The sequence below is a fragment of the Thunnus thynnus genome, chromosome 1, assembly GCF_963924715.1.
Source record: "Thunnus thynnus chromosome 1, fThuThy2.1, whole genome shotgun sequence".
Lineage (NCBI taxonomy): Eukaryota > Metazoa > Chordata > Actinopteri > Scombriformes > Scombridae > Thunnus > Thunnus thynnus.
In genome coordinates this window covers 40,772,666-40,787,715 of record NC_089517.1, presented here as the reverse complement: position 1 = coordinate 40,787,715, position 15,050 = coordinate 40,772,666, and the positions used below count along the sequence as shown (strand labels likewise).

At 40.9% G+C, this 15,050-nt stretch overlaps 1 protein-coding gene and 2 long non-coding RNA genes across 8 annotated transcripts in view; 1 reads left to right on the top strand and 2 right to left on the bottom strand.

The window, feature by feature from the left end:
* The window catches only part of adamts17 (ADAM metallopeptidase with thrombospondin type 1 motif, 17), a 417,430-nt gene that overhangs the window by 123,546 nt on the left and 278,834 nt on the right, over positions 1–15,050 (bottom strand). The window lies entirely within an intron of this gene.
* On the bottom strand, positions 4,501–5,685 carry LOC137188518 (uncharacterized). The gene is made up of 2 exons (XR_010929428.1): positions 5,622–5,685; positions 4,501–5,573 (listed from the first exon to the last, which is right to left on the bottom strand). It is a non-coding gene; the product is annotated as an uncharacterized lncRNA (long non-coding RNA).
* Positions 6,563–8,527, top strand: LOC137188511 (uncharacterized). Its single transcript, XR_010929427.1, has 2 exons — positions 6,563–6,636; positions 6,997–8,527. It is a non-coding gene; the product is annotated as an uncharacterized lncRNA (long non-coding RNA).

Below are 15,050 nucleotides of genomic sequence, written 5' to 3'. Positions count from 1 at the left end.
ATGTCTTGATGACCTGCACCACTACATCTGTCGTTTGGCGGACAGTGTCAGTTCAAGTCAGAAGCTATACGAACTGTGTGGTGTTAGTGGTGATGTAAGTCCAGTACCGTCTGGTATTTCTGTGAAGAGTTGTATCATTGAAATGAGTACAGTGCCAGCACCAGAGTCTAATGTTACTGAGCGCATGAGAAATGAGGATTCTGCAGGCGTGTCTGAGTGTGTCGTTAGCATAGGTGCGAGTCCATCAGTGTCTAACATTTCTGTCCAGACTTTAGCCATTGAGCTTAGCAGCGATTCAGAGGAAGAACCAACAAGTACTGGTATGGCAGAAAGCGCAAGATTTCTTCTCACACCTGCATGTCGAAGAAATCAAAGAGGTTTGATGTTAGTGAAATTAACTCAGATGTAGAATTTATTAGTGCTGTTAGGAATGAGGAGCTGGTCTTCTGTCCTCTTGGTGTAGACGTTTGTCAGGTTTTGTGTACAAAATTAAATGTTGACTTTGTGAAGGTCACTGGTCCAGTGTCCAAAGAAGTTGGGTTCACAGGTGTCCCATGTAGGAATGAGAAGATCGTGGCTGATGGTAACTGCTTCTTCAGAGCCATCTCTCAGGCTGTGAGCAGTTCACAGAAGCACCATCGTAAGATTAGACTGGCAGTATGTAAAGAGCTGGAGAGGAATGCAGGTAAATACCAGAGTAAGTTAACACTTGGGCCACAGAGGTGGAAATACAGGTTACAGCAGATTGGTTAAGAGTTGGTGTGTGTACTTTTTATGGTGGACGTTGGCTGAAGTACACCAGTGACAATGACCATTTGTCAGCAGAGTGCATTTACTTAGAGAACATCATGGACAAGCATTTTGAGAATGTTGTTTGTGTTTGTAAGCCTGGACTACAGACTTGTTATGGTTACTGTAAAGTTAGTGAAGCGACAGGTTACAGCATTAGGTCTAGAATGAAGGACATTGTAGACGGTGACAAGGCAGCAGTAGGATGTAACTTAGAATGTGTAGTTTCTGATAAAGGTGTTGATAGTGATGACGTTGTGGAGGATGCTACTAAGGTAAAATCAAGTAGTAAGTCTTTGAGGTTAAAGTATATGAGCCAGAAGAAAAAGACACGGGAGAAATTGAACATGTTCATAAGGGAGAAACGTCAGTTAAGGAGTAGAAAGATGTATTATGAAAATGTGCTGATTAGGGAAAGGGTGAAATTATGGAGTGTAGCAAACTATCATGAAAATATACCACATAGAGAGAGTGTTAAAGCCAAGAGTAAATTAAACAGTATGGTGAAATATAGAGACAACTTCCAGCATAGAGAGAAAGTTAAAGGCAAGAGTAAAGAAAAGAGTATGGTGAAATATAGAGACAGCCTCCAACATAGAGAGAGTGTTAAAGCCAGGAGTATTCTGAAATATAGAGACAACTTCTAGCATAAGGAGAGTGTTAAAGCTAAGAGTATGCTGAAATACAGAGACAGCATCAAGCATAGAGAGAAGGTTAGAGAAAGGAGTAGAGAAGTGAGGAGAAGAAAGTATCATGATAGTTCAGAGTTTAAGCAGCAAGTTATTGCCAGTGTTGGCTTTAGAGAAAGGAGTAGAGAAGTGAGGAGAAGAAAGTATCATGATAGTTCAGAGTTTAAGCAGCAAGTTATTGCCAGTGTTGGGTTTAGTAGGAAGCAGAAAACAGAAGTCAAAAGATTTTGGTTTTGTTATGCATCAGTTTTTGGAGAAAGTCAGGGATGGGCCACATTTTGTGTGTTGTGTTTGTCATAGGTTGATGTTCAGATCTCAATTGCTGAGTTGTGATAGGGAAGTGTATAGTAGAAGTTCAGCAACAGCTGGTATTGCAGAAACGTGCATTAGTGAGAAGTTTTTGCATAGATGTTCTGATGACTGTTGTGCCCTGTCAATTAGTTTCATCTAGAGGTCAGCTTTGGATTTGTTATACGTGTCACAATAAGATTAGTAAAGGTCAGATACCAGCTGAATGTTGGGTTAATACCTTGATGCTTGATCCCATTCCACCTGAACTGGCATGTTTGAATAGTTTAGAAGCACACTTGATAGCTCTGCACATTCTGTTCATGAAAATGTTGGCATTGCCTAAAGGAGGACAGAACGGAGTACATGGTCCAGTAACATGTTCCAGCCAACGTAGTGCAGATGACTGATGTGTTGCCACGTTCTAGCATGGAAGGGTCTTTGCTGCAGGTGAAGTTAAAGCGTAAATTGACATTTAAAGGGCATTACGAGTATCGTAAGATAAGATATCGTAAGACAGGTGCTAGAGTATTTAAAGAGGACTAATGTGTATTACAATGATATTGAGTTTAATGAAGAGTGGGTAAATGAGTTTTGTAGGCAAAAAGATGGGGAGAATGAGGAGGATCAGCCAGCCAGTGAGGATGAAGCTGTTGTAGAAAAGGTAGAATCATGTCAGGATGATCAGGTTGTTTAGAGATGGTGAGGTGACAGCTCAGGCAGGCGGTGAGGTTACAGAAAAGGCTGTAGTTGATGGTGTGGAGGAAACACCAGTGATAATACAAGATGAACTGTTGCATGACAGACAGCAGCACTGCATGTTTCAGGACACTTGTCTTATGCCTATTGATACTGGTCAGGAAGCATTAGACCAGTATTTTGATGATATTGTAAACATTGCGCCTGCAGAGGGGAATAGTCCAGTTAGGGTGCTTTCTGACCACTCGAATGAGGCTAAATGTTTCCCTGTGTTGTTTCCTCTTGGTAGTTGGACTTTCCATGACAGCCGCTCATATCACTTAACATTGTCATGTTACTTTAATAACAGGATTATACATGCGGATGGTCATTTTGCACGTAATGTAGAATACATTTTCTTTGCCCAGTACATGTCAGAGATAGATCGTGTGTCATCGAGTGTTTCTGTGGCGTTGCATAAGGGTAAAGGTGGACAGAAGTCTCAAAGGATTAGTCCAAAAATGTTGATGGACGAGGAGTCTTTGAAGCAGTTGTTAAAGTTTGACGAGGTTTTAGGGTTTTAGGTTTCTTAAGCCAATTAGAGGAACTCCAGTTTTTTGGCAGTCAGTTCAGAAGGACATCTTAGCCTGCGTACGTCAGTTGGGGATCCCGACGTGTTTTTTTTTCGTTTTCATCTGCAGATCTGTGCTGGCAGAATCTCCTGACCACTATTCTGAAACAGGAAGGCAGAACACAGACGGTAGAGGATTTGGAGTGGGCAGACAGGTGTGAGTTGTTGCGTCGCAACCCGGTCACAGCTGCAAGGATGTTTGACTATAGATGGCATTGTTTCTTGGAAGAGGTTCTCATGTCTCCTTCCCAACCAATTGGCAAAATCATTGATCACTTTTATAGGGTAGAATTTCAGCAGAGCAGTTCTCCTCATGTTCACTGTCTGTTTTGGATTGAGGGTGCTCCCCAAATTTATAAGAACACTGATGAGGAGGTGGTTGAGTTCATTGATAAATACGTTACATGCGAGTTTCCCTCGGATGATGATACATTATTGGACATTGTGTCATCAGTTCAAACACACTCTAAACGACATTCTAAATCATGCAGGAAAAAGAAAACAACATGTTGGTTTAATTTCCCAAAACCTGTTTCTGCTAGGATGTTTGTTTGTAAAGAAGAGACGAAAGAATGCAAATGTGATCAAAAGGCAAAGGAAACCATGAACGATCCTGGATCAAAAAACAATCCAGTCTGTAAGTGTTTTGATGATGATTTGATGCCAAAAGAGAGGGCACAGTATATTTTGCAAAATGTTAAGACAGCTGTTAAGAGAGCTCAGGAAGAAGAAGTGAGTTATGTGAGTGTAGAGCATCTGTTTCAGACTCTGGGCATCAATCAGGGCATCTTTGAAGAGGCTGTAGGAGAATGGAAAGAAAGAGCAAGGTGGTTTATAGGAGAGGGGTGAACGAGGTTTGGGTAAATCAGTATAGTAAGCAGTTGTTAACGTGCTGGAATGCAAATTTGGACATTAGCTTTGTCACTGACGCCTATGCGGTTGTCATTTATATCAGAGAGAGAGAAATTGGCCTATTATTGAGTAATGCTTAAAAAGAAGTAACAAAACAAGGAAATCTCTCTGCTAAAGAAGCTAAGCAGTGTATATTTACACGACAGGGATGTTTGTGCCCAAGAGGCGGTGTATAGGCTAACAAACATGCATCTGAAGGAGTGTTCCAGAAAGGTTGTGTTTGTGCCCACAGGGAACAACATAGTGAAGATGAGATTACCCCTCAATGTTTTGAAGCAGAGAGCGGTTTGTAGTGAGCTTAAGACAGAAGACATGTGTATGATTGGCATAGTGGACAGGTATAGGCACAGGCCTGACAATGATGTCTTTGATGACATGTGAATGGCTACATTTGCGTCTGAGTATCGTGTTCTCTCCAAGAATGAAAAGTCTAATGACATGATTGAACTGAAAAATGGTTTAGGCTTCATCTTCAGGAGAACACGTTCTCAGTTCGCAGTTGTTCGTTATATGCGTTTTGATTTAGAGAAACGAGAGGAGGACCATTTTCAGAGTCTGATGCAATTGTTCCTTCCTTATAGAGCTGACTCAGACCTCAAACCCAAAGGCTTTGAGATGTTTAGTCAGTTCTATAAACGTGGTGAGGTGACATTTAGTGATGGCTCTGTGCATTCAGTTAAGAGCGTGGTTGACGAGAACAGGGCAAAGTTTGATGTAGATTGTCTTGATTTGGAGAGAGCTTGGGAGATTGTCGAGCAAAACGGGATTGATGAAGAAGTTTGGGGGGAGCTGTGTCCTGAGCAGGAAGTGGAACACCTTGAATGTGTAGAGGAAATGAGACAGCAACAGGAAGGTGAGAAAGGAGATGAACAGTTAATGGAAGCAGTGGAGAATGTTCCAGACTTGGCTGTTGATAACAGACAATTAACACATTTAGAGAGAAACAGGGAAATTATGCCTAGAAGTGAGGGGTTAGCTTTGGTTAGGTCTCTGAATGAGACACAGATGGCTGTTTTTTATAAGGTCAGACAGTGGTGTTTGCAGAAGGTGATGGCTAAAAACCCAGAGCCTATGCATGTCTTTGTGACAGGTGGCGCAGGGACAGGGAAAAGTCATTTAATTAGAGCTATTCAGTACGAGGCAGGGAGGCTGTTGTCAACACTTTGTCATCAACCAGACGGTATTTGTGGTTTGTTAACAACAGGCATAGCTGCACACTCTTTAAACACAGCAACAATTCATCACACACTGAGTATTGGCATACGCTCTAGTTTACCTTATACCCCTTTGGATGAAGATAAACTAAACTCTCTAAGAGCAAAATTTATTCACCTCCAAATTTTAATCATTGATGAAATCAGTATGGTTGATCACAATCTGTTGACCTATGTCCATGGCAGGTTGAGGCAGATTAAGCACACTGGTGACTTTTACCCATTTGGTAATGTTAGTGTGATAGCTGTTGGTGACTTCTATCAGTTGCCTGCTGTTAAAGGGAAGCCTCTGCATAACAGTCACGTTGGTGTGGACTTGTGGTACCGCTTTAGTGTAGTGGAGCTGAAAACAATAGTTAGGTAGAAGGATAGCTCATTTGCAGAGTTGTTGAACAGGTTCCGAGTGCATTCCAAGAAAACCCCCATGTTAGAGAGCGATGTTGAGTTGTTGAAATCACGTGAGACAGGGGAAGAGAGCTCGGCCTGGCATATTTTCCCAACAAATATGCAAGTAAATGAACGCAATTTCAATAAGTTGTTTGCCATGTGTCCTGATTACATCAAAATTGAAGCTAAAGATTTCATAACAAACAAGAAAACAGGGAAATTGGAACGTGGCACTCATAATAATGCACTGGACACATGTTTAGAACAGACTTTGTGTTTGGCCAAGAATGCGTGTGTGATGTTATGTAAGAATGTGGATGTTGAAGACGGTCTGGTCAATGGAGCATCTGGCACAGTTACTGACATGGATTTTGGTAAAGATAAAACATTTCCTCTAAAAATTTATGTTAAATTTGATGATGATAAAATTGACTAACAGAGGAGGAAGACATATGCACATGCAGCAGTAGAATGCAGGGATTCTACTGTTATTGATCCAGAGAAGGAGAAGGCCACTAAACGGGGTTGTGTGCGTTTACAGTTTCCTCTGAGGTTAGCGTGGGTGTGTACTGTTCACAAAGTTCAGGGCTTAACGGTAGATGAGGCTGTAGTGTCATTGAAGAAGGTGTTTGCACCTGGGCAGGCGTATGTGGCTCTGAGTTGTGTTAGGGCTTTGTCTGGACCGATCATCAGGGATTTTTACAGAGAAGGCCATTTACTGCAAGGACACCATAAAGGAGGCCATGGATAGCATGCCTCCATTTTTAATTGAGCAGCCAAAGCCTTCAATAAATGCACAAAGTTTCTCTTTGTATTTAATGAACGTTCAGAGTTTAAGTCGCCACCTGTCAGATTTGGTGTCTTGCACAGAGCATTTGCAGCCTAACTGTATTGCTGTCACAGAAACGTGGCTCACTGCACAAACCTCATTAAACAGTGTGCAAATGCATGGTTACACTTTCCACAGTCGTCCTCGAGGTTTGTGTTACACCAGCAGTAACCCCAAATTGTCAGAGCTACAAAATCTACAACATGGTGGAGTTGGTTCGTACTGTTTAGATGATTTGGACTGTCAGATTCTGCAGGTACCCGACTTAAATCTGGAGTATTTGGTGTGCCTGTGTAACAAATTAAACATATTGATGGCAGTAGTTTATCGTCCACCATCTTATCCAAATTCTTTATTTAAACATAATGTGGGGAAGTTACTTGACTGGTTAAATCCCAATTAGTAACACAATTGTACTAATGGGAGATTTCAATGAAAACATTTTAAAAGAATCATCAATTTGTAAATTCATGGGCCAAAAAGGATTAAAGCAGCATGTAACACAAGAAACTACAGAGAGGGGGACATTGATTGATCATGTTTATGTTAAAACAACACAGTATGATGTGGAATGTGCAGTGATGCCTGCGTACTTCAGTGATCATGAAGGTATTCTGTGTAGTTTTAGTGTTAAAGATGATCAGGGACAGTTAGACGACATAGAAAGTTTGTTTGTGTTTGATGAGAGCAGGATTAAGTTAATTTGTCTGAGTCAATCAGCTACATTGCAATGTCCCAGCACAAGTGTTATCGTATTCATGTTGTAGTTGTGCTTATCTGTTAGGTTTTGGAACACACTGACTTGTGTGTTGTTCATGGTGTGTAGGCTGGCTTTCATTATGGATGTTGTCTTATTTAGTGTAGAGTCTGTCCCACTCCAACTGGTCAATCGTGTGTATAAATTTCAGATTTTGTAGTATTGTGGAGAGATTTGGGATTGTTATGTATTGTGTGTATTATGTGAAAATGATCATGAAATGGAGATTTTAGATTTATTTACTATTAACTTATTTCTTTGACTGTGAAGCACTTTGTAACTGGTGTTTGTGAAGATGTGTTAGTCTCTGTTTGCCACATGATAGATGTTGGTCTCTTTTACAACTTTTAATGTATATTCCTGCATGTTTCAATTCATGTTACCTTTATTCCTGATGTGTTAATATACAACAGTTTTAATCTTCAGTGATTTTAATATGAAAAGGTCAATGTCAACTGAACAAATGTATCTTAAAAGGAAATTTTATTTAATAACTGAGCTGTAATGCATTTCAGACATTTGTATTTTTGTCATTACAATGTACTACATGAACTTCATCTTCAGTAGTTTAAATATGAATTCTTCCTGTTTATGTGCAGGAACTATTAGCAAATCTGTTCTGGCACCCCAAGGCACAGACTCTTCATTCTGCACGCCTGAGCTGCCAAACAGGACAGTTAAAAAACATAAAAAACACACATTATTGTCATTGTTGTTACTGTTATTTTTCCATGCTCTCACCTCCCCTTTGCGTCCCCACTATCTTATGTTTTCTCTCTCTATCCTTTTAAACCGCTACAGTTTTAAAGTAAGGTTGCAGCAGGGGACTAGATCTGACCCCTTGTTTGCATAGTAAATCTGTCTGTAGAATCACTGAAGTTGACTAAGTGGTTTGGTTACCTTTGGTATTGAAACTCCAGTGTTTGTTTTTGTCTGAAATGAATTTCCTGGTTGAAGATGCTACTGTGATGGAGTGTCCCCAACCTTCCAACCCCTCAAGTGATGATGACTTGTATCAAGAGGGGTTTTGGGATAAAAATCCATATGTATTTTTCTGTTCCGCCAAAATGGTTCATAGTAACTGTAGTTTTGCATATTTCATGTCAAAATCAATATCTGTATCAAATAAATGATAAATGTCATCCGTTTAGATTACAGTTTGTCAGCAGAGACAAAATTCAGGTCTGCAAATGTGTTGTTATTTTTCGTACATCAGTTGTAAATGAAAGAGGTTGCTAAATGTTTGTCTTGATTAACTTTTGTTTAAACCACATTTATAACAGAAAAATAAATTGCCATGTTCACAACGAAATGTTGTCTGTCATTTACTGTCAACAATTAAGGTGTTCAATATTGAGTGTCAAAAAAAAAAAAAAAGAAAAAGAAAAAACAAAGTTCTTCTGGCTCACCGTGTAACACATTATTAAATAACTACATGAAAGGTTATAAATATTCTTTACCTAACAACACAGGTTTACATGAATAAAGATACGCTTATAACATGGGAACATTTATAAAAAATAAATAAATAAATAAAAAAAAAAAAAGATTTAAGAAAAACTGCTAAGGGATAATGAACTCAGTTTTGGAGTTTCCCTCCCCTGGAATGAATACCTTAGTGCCAAAGTAATGGGATTTATGACAATATTTCACAAGAAGAGAACTATAAAATCCTCCTCTCCAACTGACGGGAAGAGAGAAGGAAGAAAAGGGGGAGAGGGGTTGGTAAAGTCAGACCTGTCAGCCCAGGTCTGAAACCATCTACATGCTTGTCGTAACCCCCTCGACTGCATCGCGCTCCGACGTTAGGAGGGTGCGAAGGCCTGTTCAATGCTACTTGCAGCTTTAATTAGGGCCTGAGCCCAAAGGGCGAAGACCCTATTGTTTTCCGTGTGTTTGTTTCTTTCTTCTTATTAGGGCCTGAGCCCAAAGGGCGAAGACCCTATTGTTTTTCGTGTTTTTGATTCTTTCTTATTATTAGGGCCTGAGCCCAAAGGGCGAAGACCCTATTGTTTTTCGTGTGTTTGTTAGGGCCTGAGCCCAAAGGGCGAAGACCCTTTTGTTTTTCGTGTGTTTGTTTCTTTATTATTCTTTATTAATACGCCACTTCAATCCTTAATTTGACCCCCTAAACATGCTCAAAAACTCACCAAATTTGGCACGCACATCAGGTCTGGTAAAAATTTGATAAAATGTAAAAATTAACCCCCGAAGTGCCAAAATGTGCTCTCTAGCGCCACCTATGTATCTAAAACGGCCGCCACGGCCCGTAGGAATGTCGTAGAGAGATCGAACCAAAACTCAATTATTCGTCTCATCAAGACCTACAAATCATACGCTGACACCCCTGACCTAAATCCAACAGGATGTCTGCAATCAGCTTTTCAAAATAAGACTTTGCCCCAATTTTGGCCCCCGAACAAACGCTATCTCCTCCGAAGGCGTTAATGGTATCGGCTTCAAACTTTAATACATGACTTATCACACTGTGTTGAGCAAAAGTTATTAAAAACTTTGTAATAACTCGAACGGTTTAGATTTAGTAAGCCCTGAAAGTTGGAGTGCGACATTACACCTTACAATGTAAACCAATGGGGAGGCAATCTCTGGGCATGGACTTTGTGCCAAACTGGGGCATCTGGCATCTAAACTATAAGTCCGACCACTTTCAAACCTGTATCAATGGATTCGCGACGAAAATTCCTACAAAAAAATGTGATTTTTATGTAGGATTTGGCCAAAGTCATGGGATTTATGAGGATATTTCACAAGAAGCGTTCTCTAATATCCTCCTCTCCAACTGCTCCTGGTGATGTCACTCCCTCAGTGCTGTGAAACATTCCGCAATACACACTCATTATAAAATCACAGGAGGAGCAAGAAAAGACTTTAAAACTCACACTAATATCTCAAAAACAATAAAAGATAGAAAACACATGTAAATTCAAGATTTGTAGGTCAAAGTCTCGTGGCTCATTTAAAGTTCAAATGAAGTTTGTATCTAAAATTATGTGGAAGCAGTAAATGTTCGAAAAGGTGTGGGTTCGCTCACACTCTCCATTCAAATATATGAGTATTTTTCTGTGTCCAGCTGCAGTTACTTATTGTCTCTATACACCTGACAGTACACATGTCAATCAAACTTTCAAAATAAAAGCACACCACACTTGTAAGAAATACAAGTGATCTGATCCTGACGGGCCAGAGCGCAACAGGAAGTATCATGCGTCGTTCTTTGTTGTATTGCTCCTAGGAAATTTGGCCGATGCACCTGAAATTGACTCAGCTAAGATGTAAGACCTTGGTGATGCTACATTGGGCAGGTCATGACCCATGACCAAACGCCGTTGCCATGGCGACACATCCTTCGCCATGAAATACGATGCTGTATTTTAGGGACAAGGGATGGGTCAACAATCACAAAACTTGGCACACATGTCTGGAGTGACACCAGTTAAAATCCTCGATACTTCATTTGCATAGACGTGACAATATGGCTCAACAGCGCCCCCTTGAAAATTTCAAAATTGTAGCCCCGCCTTCCAGATTAACCTAGGAAAAAGAAATTCGGGAGGCTTATGTATCATGTCAAGACGCACAAAAAAGCCTCTTGGAGCCGTATTGTAAGTCCTACAGGAAGTCGGCCATCTTGATAAAAGTGGTCATTTTTCGCGTTTATGTATCTCATCATTGTCCGCAATCTCAATTTCAAAATAAGACTTTGCCCCAATTTTGGACCTTGAATAAACGCTATCTCCTCCTAGGGCGTTAATGGTATCGGCTTCAAACTTTAATACATGACTTATCACACTGTGTTGAGCAAAAGTTATTAAAAACTTTGTAATAACTCGAACGGTTTAGATTTAGTAAGCCCTGAAAGTTGGAGTGCGACATTACACCTTACAATGTAAACCAATGGGGAGGCAATCTCTGGGCATGGACTTTGTGCCAAACTGGGGCATCTGGCGTCTAAACTATAAGTCTGACCACTTTCAAACCTGTATCAATGGATTCGCGACGAAAATTCCTACAAAAAACTGTGATTTTTATGTAGAATTTGGCCAAAGTTATGGGATTTATGAGGATATTTCGCAAGTAGAGTACACTAATATCCTTCTCTGCAGTTGAGAGGGAGAGAGAAAGAAGGGGGGGGGGGGGGGATGGGTGGAGCAGCAGGTTCGTTATGTAGTTTATTAGACAGACAGGAATAATGTGTAGGATTTAATCATTGGTTCACAGCCTGAAGCGGAGGGTGGCAGTAATGCACCTAATATTCTGGTTGTCAACCATTGTTATAAACCAGAAATAGGAGGGTAAAATATTTTCCCGCACAGAGTGGCACATCCTGTCAGCCGAGGGATTTCCTATCTGTGCAGCTGAACACAGCAGTTCTCTACGTACTGTTTTACCGTGATGGTCACGGTGTTTTTTCCGCAGGTTTCACTTCACTCAGCTGGCCGACAGACCCGCTGGTTCTCTCCACCTTAACCTAAATAACATATCGGGGCTCGGTGCTCCGGTTGAATCTAAACAGAGAGCCAGGGTTAGCTAAGAGGCTAGCAGAGGCTAACTGGTTGTGCTTCTTTCCGGTCATGCTGCAGTTAACGCTCCGCGCTGCCTGTTCTCCGCTTTAACCTAAATAACAAATCGGGACTCGGTGCTCCGTTTGGATCTAAACAGAGAGCCGGGGTTAGCTGAGAGGCTAGCAGAGGCTAACTGGTTGTGCTTCTTTCGGTCATGCTGAAGTTAACGCTCCGCTGCTGCCTGTTTGCTGCCTGTTCTCCGCTTTAACCTAAATAACAAATCGGGACTCGGTGCTCCGTCTGGATCTAAACAGAGAGCCGGGGTTAGCTGAGAGGCTAGCAGAGGCTAACTGGTTGTGCTTCTTTCGGTCATGCTGCAGTTAACGCTCCGCTGCTGCCTGTTTGCTGCCTGTTAGTTGTGTTCACCACGCTAGACTATTTTGTGTTTGTCCCGCTCGGGACTACTGTGTTTGTGCTGCCGTGAGTGAGGAAGTAAACTGATTTGTCGATCTGAAACCAGACAACGTGCGTTACAGACTGCCGTCTATACGTGCGCTCTCTGTGGAAAAAGAACCGCTTCTCTCTCTCTCACGATCGCTTTCCCTCCTCCCTCTCTTGTGACTAACACCACACTCACGCGCGCACAGATACACGCACCGACATCGTTTTGCACATCTGATGGTCAGATAACGTCGGACAAAAGTGTCCAACCTGCAAGTGTCCAACCCTGTGCAAAGCTGTTTGTGTTTTGTTTGGTAGAATTAGATTTTAGAATAGCTATTTATTGAATGAAGCATTTGTTAACTTTGTTAATTTTGCTAAGTTTAATAAATACTGTTATATCTTTAAAGAGAAGTTCTTTTGTCATTATTGGTAACATATTATGAAAAGTGGCTGATTGAAGGAGTCAGAGCTCGAATTCAACCGTTCTTTGTTTACCCTTGAATGTTTATCTCTCAGATATTAACATTCTAGGTGAACTCCCATTTATGAGATTACCTTGTTCGGTTATTAGTCCCGGTTTCCGGGTGGTGCTCCGTATTTGCTAGTTCATATTAATAATTCTATTAATTGTTATAATTAATCATTATTGATAATTGATAATTATAGCAAATACTCAACTGTGTTCCTCACAGATCCTACAGTTGGTGCCTGAATTATTGATTAAGGTTAACAATATTTTAATTTCATAATCCATAATTGTTTGTGAACAGAGGGGTGGGCTCACAGAGAGACACTGGTTAATATTGTGTGTCTAAAGACTCTCACACTGATCATCTCCAAACGTTTTCTTGGTTCCCAGAAGCTTAGGTGACTGCGCCGCGGCCTGCTGTGCGCAAGGGTGCGAAGGCCCGTTCAACGCTGCTTGCAGCTTTAATTATTATTATTATTATTAGGGCCTGAGCCCAAAGGACGAAGACCCTATTGTTTTTCGTGCGTTTGTTTCTTTATTATTCTTTATTAATACGCCACTTCAATCCTTAATTTGACCCCCTAAACATGTTCAAAAACTCACCAAATTTGGCACGCACATCAGGTCTGGTGAAAAATTTGATAAAATGTAAAAATTAACCCCCGAAGTGCCAAAATGTGCTCTCTAGCGCCACCTATGTATCTAAAACGGCCGCCACGGCCCGTAGGAATGTCGTAGAGAGATCGAACCAAAACTCAATTATTCGTCTCATCAAGACCTACAAATCATACGCTGACACCCCTGACCTAAATCCAACAGGAAGTCTGCAATCAGCTTTTCAAAATAAGACTTTGCCCCAATTTTGGCCCCCGAACAAACGCTATCTCCTCCGAGGGCGTTAATGGTATCGGCTTCAAACTTGAAAACATGACTTATCACACTGTGTTGAGCAAAAGTTATTAAAAACTTTGTAATAACTTGAACGGTTTAGATTTAGTAAGCCCTGAAAGTTGGAGTGCGACATTACACCTTACAATGTAAACCAATGGGGAGGCAATCTCTGGGCATGGACTTTGTGCCAAACTGGGGCATCTGGCGTCTAAACTATAAGTCCGACCACTTTCAAACCTGTATCAATGGATTCGCGACGAAAATTCCTACAAAAAAATGTGATTTTTATGTAGGATTTGGCCAAAGTCATGGGATTTATGAGGATATTTCACAAGAAGTGTTCTCTAATATCCTCCTCTCCAACTGCTCCTGGTGATGTCACTCCCTCAGTGCTGTGAAACATTCCGCAATACACACTTATTATAAAATCACAGGAGGAGCAAGAAAAGACCTTAAAACTCACACTCTAATATCTCAAAAACAATAAAAGATAGAAAACACATGTAAATTCAAGATTTGTAGGTCAAAGTCTCGTGACTCATTTAAAGTTCAAATGAAGTTTGTATCTAAAATTATGTGGAAGCAGTAAATGTTCAAAAAGGTGTGGGTTCGCTCACACTCTCCATTCAAATATATGAGTATTTTTCTGTGTCCAGCTGCAGTTACTTATTGTCTCTACACACCTGACAGTACACATGTCAATCAAACTTTCAAAATAAAAGCACACCACACTTGTAAGAAATATCCCTCATTTTTAAAAAGCGTGATCTGATCCCGACGGGCCAGAGCGCAACAGGAAGTATCATGCGTCGTTCTTTGTTGTATTGCTCCTAGGAAATTTGGCCGATGCACCTGAAATTGACTCAGCTAAGATGTAAGACCTTGGTGATGCTACATTGGGCAGGTCATGACCCATGACCAAACGCCGTTGCCATGGCGACACATCCTTCGCCATGAAATACGATGCTGTATTTTAGGGACAAGGGATGGGTCTACAATCACAAAACTTGGCACACATGTCTGGAGTGACACCAGTTAAAATCCTCGAAACTTCATTTGCATAGACGTGACAATATGGCTCAACAGCGCCCTTTTGAAATTTTCAAAATTGTAGCCCCGCCTTCCAGATTAACCTAGGAAAAAGAAATTCGGGAGGCTTATGTATCATGTGAAGACGCACAAAAAAGCCTCTTGGAGCCGTATTGTAAGTCCTACAGGAAGTCGGCCATCTTGATAAAAGTGGTCATTTTTCGCGTTTATGTATCTCATCATTGTCCGCAATCTCAATTTCAAAATATGATTTTGTGCCAATTTTGGACCTTGAATAAACGCTATCTCCTCCTAGGGCGTTAATGGTATCGGCTTCAAACTTTAATACTTAACTTATCACACTGTGTTGAGCAAAAGTTATTAAAAACTTTGTAATAACTCGAACGGTTTAGATTTAGTAAGCCCTGAAAGTTGGAGTGCGACATTACACCTTACAATGTAAACCAATGGGGAGGCAATCTCTGGGCATGGACTTTGTGCCAAACTGGGGCATCTGGTG